Source organism: Tupaia chinensis, unplaced genomic scaffold (genome assembly GCF_000334495.1).
Source record: "Tupaia chinensis unplaced genomic scaffold, TupChi_1.0 Scaffold149501_1, whole genome shotgun sequence".
Lineage (NCBI taxonomy): Eukaryota > Metazoa > Chordata > Mammalia > Scandentia > Tupaiidae > Tupaia > Tupaia belangeri.
Genome location: NW_006209345.1, coordinates 102,595 through 113,860, shown reverse-complemented (window position 1 = coordinate 113,860; position 11,266 = coordinate 102,595). Strand labels below are relative to the sequence as shown.

At 45.1% G+C, this 11,266-nt stretch overlaps 1 pseudogene; it reads left to right on the top strand.

The window, feature by feature from the left end:
* The first annotated feature begins 8,392 nt into the window (after positions 1–8,392).
* LOC102486353 (40S ribosomal protein SA pseudogene) lies at positions 8,393–9,218 on the top strand (annotated as a pseudogene).
* Positions 9,219–11,266: the final 2,048 nt, after the last annotated feature.

Genomic DNA, 11,266 nt, shown 5'->3' with positions numbered 1-11,266 from the left:
CTCAGCCACTCCAGAGAGGCAGACAGCAGACTAGTGGTTGTCAGAGACTGGGGAAGGGGAGAGGGGAATGACCACTAGTAGTTGTGAGATTTCCTTTGGGAGTGATAGGAATAATCTGAAACTAGACAGAGGTGCTAGTTGACAATACTGTAAATGCACTAAATGTGATTGGACCAATTTTTGGCACAGAAGGATCTGGTCTCTATTTTGGAAGGGTGATTCAGGCATTCATGTGGAAAGAAATTTGGACAGCATACGGGCTGGTGACAGACACTTCTGTTTGGAGGCTTCTCTGTGCAGCAAGAAGATGTTGTATGTGGAATGTGGGGCCATTTGTTCATTGCTGGGATATAGGAAAGCAATGAACTATTGTACATCAGCTTTGTATTCCACAACCTTGTTATGATTGGTTATATAGAAGTAGATCATTGGTTCATAATGGCATCAATTTGTATGGTTGTGTGATTTTTTTGCAGGGGGAGGTAGAAGGGGACCTAGGACTTGAGAGAGTAGGAGATAAAATGTCCCTTGGCTTATTCGGTTTTCCAGATATGTTAATATCCACATATTCAGCAGAATGACCAAGATGAGTCCTGTGGTAAGACCCTAAAAATGAACTTCCATGTTGTCCAAAAAAGTGGTAGCTAGGCTGGGTCAGGAATATCCAAGGAGCCTCAGATCAACGTGCAGTGGGGAAGGCTTAACTTACTGGAACAGACAGAAGGCAAGTGACAAAATGCCAATCAAACTGGCTGAGGCCAAGATGGAAGCTTGTTGGCTCACGTATTGGAAAGCCAGAAGTAGACTCTCACCAGATCCAGGATCTCCTGTGTTCTCAGGCCTCGTTCTCGCTGTCTCACGTGTCTGTTTTGCCCTGTGTTGATTTGTTCTAAGGCACACTCTCCCCACATAGGTACAAGCAAACTCTAGTGTCCCACCTCATACCCCCTTGTCATGGCAGCTCTCACCAAATCCCTTCTCCAGCCTTGTTGTCCTGGTGCAGATCTAGGTTTTAGAAGGACTAATTTGACTTTGGTGATGTATACATTCCCAAACCAGTCCCTTTAGCCAGGCATGGAATACATTGACCAGCCAGGCCTGGCCATATGAACCACCCCTAGGAGTGGAAGCAGCGTGGGGGCGGGAGTTTGCAAAGGAAAACCAAGGTGGTGATAGCAGGAGGGAAGATGCACAACAGGCAGGCAGAGCCCCCTGAAGTTCTCTCCATTTGTGCCGGACGGGGCTGTTAGCTTATGTTTTTGTAATCCTTGGGAGTTGCTTTGCATGTGACCGTCTGTGGTGTTCTGGATCTTCCTTCACGTTCTGAGTGATGTAGGCATGGACAGAACTTTGTCATGACCAGGCCCAACGTCAATTCCAATTCTAAGCCCTTACCCAGTGAAAACAGAAAATGCTTTTTATTTAATAATTTTTCGCTATGGCATACATGTGCTTGCCAGGGAGAGACAGAGAGTGGGAAAATGAGAAAGGACTCCCCTCTCCCTCTCACCAGTTAACTACGCTGCAATCCCTTCTCCTCTGTTCTTTCAGGATTTGGGAATGTACACACATGACCGGTGTGCTTCTCAAGCCACCAAGTCTGGGGACTTGAGCTGCATAGTCAGCTATGTAGGATCCAGCCACCTTAATAATCATGCCACTTTGTTTACTTAAAAAACTTTTTTTATTGCCAGAGGTCACATGTATGAGAGAGAGAGAGAAATTGAGAGACAGAGAAAGAGCACAGAGGGAATAAAGCTCCCCTCCTACCCCGTGGGAAATGGCCATGCTGCATCCCTTCTCCATTGCTCCCTCCTTTCGGAATTTTGGGCATACATGCTCACATGCCTGGTGTGTTTTTCAAGCTGTGGGGTTAGTCATGTGAGAAACTTTGTCATGACCAGGCCCAACGTCAACTCCAATTCTAAGCCCTTACCCAGTGAAAACAGAAAATGCTTTTTATTTAATAATTTTTCGCTATGGCATACATGTGCTTGCCAGGGAGAGACAGAGAGTGGGAAAATGAGAAAGGACTCCCCTCTCCCTCTCACCAGTTAACTACGCTGCAATCCCTTCTCCTCTGTTCTTTCAGGATTTGGGAATGTACACACATGACCGGTGTGCTTCTCAAGCCACCAAGTCTGGGGACTTGAGCTGCATAGTCAGCTATGTAGGATCCAGCCACCTTAATAATCATGCCACTTTGTTTACTTAAAAAACTTTTTTTATTGCCAGAGGTCACATGTATGAGAGAGAGAGAGAAATTGAGAGACAGAGAAAGAGCACAGAGGGAATAAAGCTCCCCTCCTACCCCGTGGGAAATGGCCATGCTGCATCCCTTCTCCATTGCTCCCTCCTTTCGGAATTTTGGGCATACATGCTCACATGCCTGGTGTGTTTTTCAAGCTGTGGGGTTAGTCATGTGAGACCTAGCTTTCTATGCATTGCACTTATTTAGTGCATTACAGGGCTAGCCCTTGTTTGCTTTCAATAAATAAAACATGAGGCACCTTTTATTTATTTATTTTCTTTAGAGTACACATGGCAAAAGGTAATAATCCCTGGAACACAACAGATTCAATTCCAAAAATTTAGTTATGTTTATGACATTCATATTTAAGGACTTTGGTGCTGAGAAGTGAAATCTAATACTGACGTCAGGGCAGGAACTTCCCTGTTATTCTGGGCCCAGGAGGCTCCATGCTGCCTCCGGCAAGCTCCTTCCCAGTGCTCTGTAGCTCTGGCAGCTCCTCCTTGCTGACAGCTTGCTCAGTGTCACCTCACTAGCCTGGATCATCCAGAGAGCCACAGAGACACAGTGGGGGCTCTGTGTGGGAAGCCTGTGCAGCGCGGGTGTAGAATCAGCCAGGAAGTGCTGTTTTAGGCCGATGAGGGCTGAGCGTCGTTTTTAGATCAGCCGTTCGCTCTCCCTGAGCGCCAGGAAGGGAGCTGTCTCCAGAAATGCCCTTCTGGATGAGATCAAGGAGGACAAAGGCTTCTAGATAGTTTTTCTCCTCTGAGTTCAGTGTTCCCATGTTTTTTTATTTCTTTCTGTTTTAGTTGTGATAAGATACATTGAACATGAAATGTACCAGCTAAACCAGTTTTCAGTGCTCAGCTCAGGGGCATGAGACACATTTATGAGCCACCACCACTACCCTGCATCTCCAGGGTGGCTTTCATCTTCCCAGGCTGGAACTCTGTCCCCTTAAACACCAAGCCCCAGTCCTATCACCCATCATTCTACTTCCTCTGACTTGGACTTCTCTAGGCATCTCATGTAAGTGGTATCTGATAGTATTTATCCTTTGTGTTTGGCTTATTTCACTCAAGCATAAAGTCCTCAAGGTTCATCATGTCGTACTCAGTTGGGACTCTTTTTCCTTTTTAGGGCTGAATCATTTTCCATTGCATGCATTTACCACATATTGCTTTCCCTTCATGCATCACTGGATGCTTGGGGTGTTTTCAGTCTTTGTTGTGAATAACACCGCTATAGTGTTATGGATATACGTGTACAAATCTCTCTCTCTTTTTAAAAGAATTATTTAAATTTCCTCTCCTCTCCTCTCCTCTCCTCTCCTCTCCTCTCCTCTCCTCTCCTCTCCTCTCCTCTCCTCTCCTCTCCTCTCCTCTCCTCTCCTCTCCTCTCCTCTCCTCTCCTCTCCTCTCCTCTCCTCTCCTCTCCTCTCCTCTCCTCTCCTCTCCTCTCCTCTCCTCTCCTCTCCTCTCCTCTCCTCTCCTCTCCTCTCCTCTCCTCTCCTCTCCTTTCTTACCTACTTACCTACCTACCTAGCTACCTGAGAGTGGCAGAGAGAGAGAGGGAAAGTGAGAAAGCAAGCTGCGAGGTCCAGGACTCGAACCACAGTTGGCCATGTAGGAGTCTTAACTACCATGTCACCTGCCAGCTTCATGTGTACAAATATCTCTTTGAGACCCTGCTTTGAATTACTGGGTTGTCAGAAAACTCAGGACATATTTTTCTATGCAAAAAAATGTGTCATGACTTTCTGATGACCTAATATTTTGGAAATATGCCCAGGAGGGGAATTGTTGGATTACTTGGGAACTGTATTTTTATTTTTTGTGGAGTTACCATACTGTTTTTCGCATTGTACATTTCTTCCCTCATTACAGAAGGATTCTAATTTCTCCACATCCTCACCAACATTTGTTAACTTTCCGTTTGTCTTTTTTTGTTTGTTTGTAGGGCGCATGTGCTTGTCAGAGAGAAAGAGACAGAGACAGAGACAGTGAGAGGGAAAGTGAGGAATTACCCCCCAGAGGGAATGGCCATGCCAATTAAATAGAAACTTAATTTCTCTGTAAACTTTTTTGCCATAGGGCGTATGTGCTCACTGGAGAGAGAGACAGAGACACAGAAAGGGAAACGGAGAAAAGACCGTGCAGGAGTGACAGCTGTGCTGCGATCCCTTTGTTACCTTTTGCCATGTGTGCTCTAAAGAAAAAAATAAAAGGTGCTTCTCTTCCATTCCCTTCTCAAGATTTTGCCCACCCATGCACATGCGTCTGGTGTGTTTTTTGAGTCTCCGTGTCCAGCACTCAAACCACAGTCGGCCATGTGAGATCTAGTGCCTTAGCCACTTTGCCACCTGCTGGTACTCTAAACTCTTCATTTTGAAATAATTACATATTCACGTGCAGTTTTAAGAAATGTTACAAAGATGATACTGCTACACCCCTATACCATTTCCCAGGTATCTCTAATGTAACATTTTGTAAAACTGTAGGATAATGTCACAGCTAGCATACTGATGTGGACACAATTCAGAAAACAAGATATTTCTTCACCTAAATTTCCTCTCCTCTCCTCTCCTCTCCTCTCCTCTCCTTTCTTACCTACTTACCTACCTACCTAGCTACCTGAGAGTGGCAGAGAGAGAGAGGGAAAGTGAGAAAGCAAGCTGCGAGGTCCAGGACTCGAACCACAGTTGGCCATGTAGGAGTCTTAACTACCATGTCACCTGCCAGCTTCATGTGTACAAATATCTCTTTGAGACCCTGCTTTGAATTACTGGGTTGTCAGAAAACTCAGGACATATTTTTCTATGCAAAAAAATGTGTCATGACTTTCTGATGACCTAATATTTTGGAAATATGCCCAGGAGGGGAATTGTTGGATTACTTGGGAACTGTATTTTTATTTTTTGTGGAGTTACCATACTGTTTTTCGCATTGTACATTTCTTCCCTCATTACAGAAGGATTCTAATTTCTCCACATCCTCACCAACATTTGTTAACTTTCCGTTTGTCTTTTTTTGTTTGTTTGTAGGGCGCATGTGCTTGTCAGAGAGAAAGAGACAGAGACAGAGACAGTGAGAGGGAAAGTGAGGAATTACCCCCCAGAGGGAATGGCCATGCCAATTAAATAGAAACTTAATTTCTCTGTAAACTTTTTTGCCATAGGGCGTATGTGCTCACTGGAGAGAGAGACAGAGACACAGAAAGGGAAACGGAGAAAAGACCGTGCAGGAGTGACAGCTGTGCTGCGATCCCTTTGTTACCTTTTGCCATGTGTGCTCTAAAGAAAAAAATAAAAGGTGCTTCTCTTCCATTCCCTTCTCAAGATTTTGCCCACCCATGCACATGCGTCTGGTGTGTTTTTTGAGTCTCCGTGTCCAGCACTCAAACCACAGTCGGCCATGTGAGATCTAGTGCCTTAGCCACTTTGCCACCTGCTGGTACTCTAAACTCTTCATTTTGAAATAATTACATATTCACGTGCAGTTTTAAGAAATGTTACAAAGATGATACTGCTACACCCCTATACCATTTCCCAGGTATCTCTAATGTAACATTTTGTAAAACTGTAGGATAATGTCACAGCTAGCATACTGATGTGGACACAATTCAGAAAACAAGATATTTCTTCACCTCATGGGGCCTTCACATAGCTGTCTTCACTTCCTTCCTATCTTACACCCCCCTTAACCCCTTGCAACCACTAATCTGTTCTCTTATTTCTATAATTTTGCCATTTCAAGAATATTATGTAAGTGGAATCATAGGGTATGTAACCTTTTTTTTTTTTTTTTGGGAGAGATTTTTACTGTAGGGCACGTGCGCTCGCCAGACAGACAGAGAGAGACATAGAGACAGAAAGCGAGAAATCACCCCCCAGGGGGGATGGTCACGCCGCAATCCCTTCTCCTCCATTCTCCCGCACACGCGCCCGGCGTGAGTTTTAAGCCACCGGGTCCGGGACACGAACTGGGGTCGACTACGTGGGAGTCCAGCGACATAGCCATTACGCTAACTGCTGGTTCCCAACACACACGAGACCAGCGTGAGATTTTTAGCCACCAGGTCCGGGACCCGAACCGCGGTCGACTACGTGGGAGTCCAGTGACATAGCCCTTACGCTAACTGCTGGTTCCCTGTAACCTTTTAAGTTTAGCTTATTTATTTATTTTTTTTTTTCCACTCAACATAATTCTCTGGAGATCCATTTCAGCTGTCGTTTATATCAATAATTTGTTTCTTCTTATTGCTAGTGTTCTTTTTTTTTTCTTTTGTAATGGAGATTTATTGGTTGTGTCGAAGATCAGTAGAGACATTTCAATCTGTACCTAATTCTTAACATAGGTACCACCAATTTAAAAAGCCAAATATAGTGATTCTTTTTAAGTTATTCCAGTGACATTCCAGCTTCAAATTTGTGGCAAATTTTCCTTAAGAGGAAGAACCACTGTCTTCAGATGTTGAGAGCTGTTATGTAAGTCCCACCAAATCACAATTTAGTATCATACACACTACACACTTCAAATTTCCAATCTTTCACAGCACATTAACAAAATTATTAGGAAAACTGGACCACCACCACCAAAGATGTTACCGAGTGCACACAATTCTGACAGGGAGAGCAACAATCAAAGAGTGGTTGTCCTTAGGAAACAATACTAAACATAATAAAGTAATTTAAAATATTCAAGACACATTAAATGCATGACTGTGATTCCAAGCTGCCATTTAGTATGCTTTGTATTTAGGATATAAAAACTACCCACCCGCCCCCACCTGTGGAATGTTAAGCTGACACGCAAGACAGTCAAAGCCTCCTGTAAGTCAACATCCCACTGTTTTCTGGTTGTACCAAAAAATAAACCACCAGTAAATGATTTCACCTCTTAAAAAAAGCATTTACATTTAAAAAATGGGATGAGGTGGGATTCTTTCCTTCTTAAAGATGTTTCTAGAGCTACTAAAAAACTTGCATTTACAAAATAGTTGATAAAAATATTCCTCTGGATGTACAAGAAGGGAGACAGGGGCCATTGATAAGACATGACATATGACATTACTCAGACTTGACCTCTTTCTCGCCTGCTTCATCAGGACTCTCCTCATTTTTAGTTTCTCCATTTCCTGCAGGTAAATCTTTAGTGTCTCGGTTGGCCACTTCAGCCTGTTTCCCCTTTGCTCCCCTTCTCCCTTTTGTTTGCACTGTTTTTTCTGAAGATTTATCCTTCCCTGGCGCCTTTCTTTGCCTCTTCTCCACTTTCACAGGAGCAGGTTTAGCCGACAACCTCACCGATCTCCTCTTGGGCTCTTCCTTGGCTGCCCCCTCGGCTGAGCTGACCTTCCTCTTGGGCATTTTGGCTGTGGACAGGGTGCGTGCTGGGTGCCTGATGAAGCCGTGGTGCGCCTGGAGCCTTAGTGGAGTTGAGCAGATAGACCCTCTAGCTAGGTAGTTGTAAGATGTAGATGTACCATAGTTCGTTTAACCACTTACTCTTTGTAGGAAATCTGGGTTCTTTTAATTTTTTTTTTTTTTTTGAGAGGATTTTGCTATAGGGTGCATGCCCTTGCCAGAAAGACAGAGACAGAGAGACAGAAAGTGAGAAATCACCTCCGAGTGGGGATGGCCATGCCGCAATCCCTTCTCCATTCTCCTCTCGGGATCTTGCACATGCACCTGGCGTGAGTTCAAACCGTCAGGTCCAGAACTCGAACCGCAGTCAGCTACATGGGAGTCCAGCAACATAGCTGTTATGCCAACTGCTGGTCCAATTTTTAACTATTAAAAATAAAGCTGCTGTGAACATTTGTGTACAAGGTTTTACGGGCATAAGTTTTCATTTCTCTGGGGTAAATGCCCAGGAGTGCTGGGTTGTATGGTAGTTGCATGTCTTGTGGTTTATTGTCTTGTTTTGTTTGTTTTTTAATTTTTGCTATGGAGTGTGCGTGCTTGTCAGAGACAGAGAGACAGAGAAAATGAGAAAGCATTCCCCCAGGAGGATGACCACACTACTGTCTCTTCTCCGCCACTGTCTTCTTAGAAGTTTGGGTGTGGCTTTCTGCACTACCCGCCCAAGGGTCCATACGGCATTGTTCTGGGTTCCCGTCGTAACTTAAAGGGAAATGTTCACAATGTCCAGCGCCCTTGATGTCCTGCAGATGAAGGAGGAGGATGTCCTCACATTCCTTGCTGCAGGAACCCACTTAGGTGGCGCCAACCTTGACTTCCAAATGGAGCAGTACATCCACAAGAGGAAAAGTGATGCATCTCCATCATAAATCTGAAGAGGGCCTGGGAGAAGCTTCTGCTGGCAGCCTGTGCCATTGTTGCCACTGAAAACCCTGCTGACGTCAGTGTCAGCCACTCCTAGGGCTGGTCGCTTCACTCCGGGAACCTTCACTGACCAGATCCAGGCAGCCTTCTGGGAGCCGCATCTTCTGGTGGTGACTGATCCCAGGGCCGACCACCAGCCTCTCACAGAGGTGTCTTATGTTAATCTACCTGCCATTGCCCTGTGCAACACAGATTCTCCTCTGCACTCTGTGGTCACTGCCATCCCATGCAACAACAAGGGAGCTCATTCTGTGGGTCTGATGTGGATGCTGGCCAGGGAAGTGCTGCGCACCTGTGAACACCCGTGGGAGGTCATGCCTGATCTCTACTTCTACAGAGATCCTGAAGAGATTGAAAAGGAGGAGTGGGCTGCAGCTGAAAAGGCTGTGACCAAGGAGGAATGTCAGGGTGAATAGACTGCTCCAGCTCCTGATTTATTGCTACTCAGCCTGAGGTCGCAGACTGGCCTGAAGGCGTGCAGGTGCCCTCTGTGCCCGTCCAGCAGTTCCCTACTGAAGACTGGAGGGCTCAGCCTGCCACCAAAGACTGGTCTGCAGCCCCCACTGCTCAGGCCACTGAATGGATGGGAACAACCACTGAGTGGTCTTAAGTCTGCTTTTCACAGACTCTTAGACAAAGTAGAAATAAGGTTGATAAGGAAAATAAACAACAGTTTATTAAAAAAAAAAAAGTTTGGGTGCATACATATATGCACCCAGCATGGTTTTATTTTTTTTTTTGAAGAGAGATTTTTGCTATAGGGCATGTGTGCACATAGGAGAGACAGAGACAGAGAGAGACAGACAGAAAGTGGGAAATCATTCCCCCGGGGAAATGGCCACGCTGCAATCCCTTCTCCTCCATTCTCCTCTCAGGATCTTGGGCACGCACACACACAGGCCTGCCATGAGTTTCAAACCACTGGGTCTGGGACTCCAACTGCAGTCCACTGTGTGGGATCCAGCAATGTAATCATTATGCCATCTGATCCCCCATAGTTTTATTTCTAAGGATTTATCCTAAATTTACTTGCATGTTGTCATAAAGAAAATAACCTAATGTCCATCCATGGTGGACTGGTTACATATGCCATGGAACATTTGTGCAAAGGGACGGGGTGGCTTAAAAAGGACAACTTCCGCCTGGGAACCATGGCATATTTGCTATAGGGCATCAGAGAGTGACAGAGGGGAAAGTGAGAAAGGAAGCCCCGGGTCCCAGACTAGAACCATGGTCGGCCATGTGGGAGTCCAGCACTTCAACCACCATCCTGCTTGCTGGCCCCTAGGCTACTGTGTTAACCAGCAAAGGCTTTGGCCCTGTGAGGAGTAGTCTGGTAGTTTCCAGAGGGGCCAGAGATGCCAATGTCCTGTGACTAACTCAGCACGCTCTGGGCATCCTCTGAGAGATGCTCTCATACGTGTGCACTGGGGTGTACACAGTGGCATTGCTTTTGTAACAGTTCATTTATTTTACTCACAATAGCATGTGTGTGCACGAGAGAGAGAGAAGCGCCCTCAACAGAATTTCACCACACTGTGATACCCTCGCCCAAACCCTTCAGCTCATCAGGATGTCGGGCACGTATGCACACACCCAGGGTGTTTTCAGGATCATCAGCCCAGGATTCAAACACATGGTCAGCCATGTGACTTCTAGCACTGCAGTTCCATATGCTCTTGCCTGTGCCATTGAGGCTTGACTAGCAGCACTGTTTTTTATTTATTTAAAATGTATTTATTTAATTTTGTTGGTTATTATTATGATGATTTCAAATTTGCTATAGGGCACCAGAGAGTGACAGGAAAAATGAGAAAGGAACCCCCAGGTCCCAGACTAGAACCATGATCTGCCATATGGGAGTCCAGCACCTCAACCGCCATGCTACTTGCTGGCCCCCAGCATTGCTTCTTTTGTTTTTTTTTAGAGAGATTTTTGCTATAGGGCACGTGTGCTCGCTGGAGAGACAGAAAGAGACAGACAGAAAGTGAGAAATCACGTCCCCCCTACCCCAACAAGGGGAATGGCCACGCCGCAATCCCTTCTTCCATTCTCCTCTTGGGATTTTGGGCATGCACACACACCTGGTATGAGTTTTAAGTCACCGGGTCCGGGACTTGAACCATGGTCAACTATATGGGAGTCCAGCAGGGTAATCATTACACCATCTGCTGGTCCACCAGCATTGCTTTTTTTTTTTTTTTTATGTCTTAGTATGTTTATTTTTTCTTTTTCTTTTTTATTATTTATTGCTATTATTTATACATTCAATTGTTATACATCATTTAGTTTGTAAAGAGATTTTACCCAACATGATATATGCCACACAGCAGGTGAGTTGGGAATACTATACACGACATCACCAACAGGCAACAAACCATCTCTGTGTCTCACAAAATGTCTTACTTCTCCATTTTCCTCCAAATTTCCCTTCCTGCACTCTTCCCTTCTTCCATTCATCCCCAGTGTCCATAACAATTTTTAATGCTTTTATGCCCTCCAGTCTTTCAGTCTCTACCATAGAGTGTAGACAGTCGGTATATGTTGAGTGGAGACATATGTCTCTCTTTCATAGCCCAACTTGCTTCACTCAGCAATAAATCTTCCATGTTCGTCCACTTTCTATCAAATGCCAGGGTCTTGTTGTTTATGGCTGGATAGTATTTTTTATG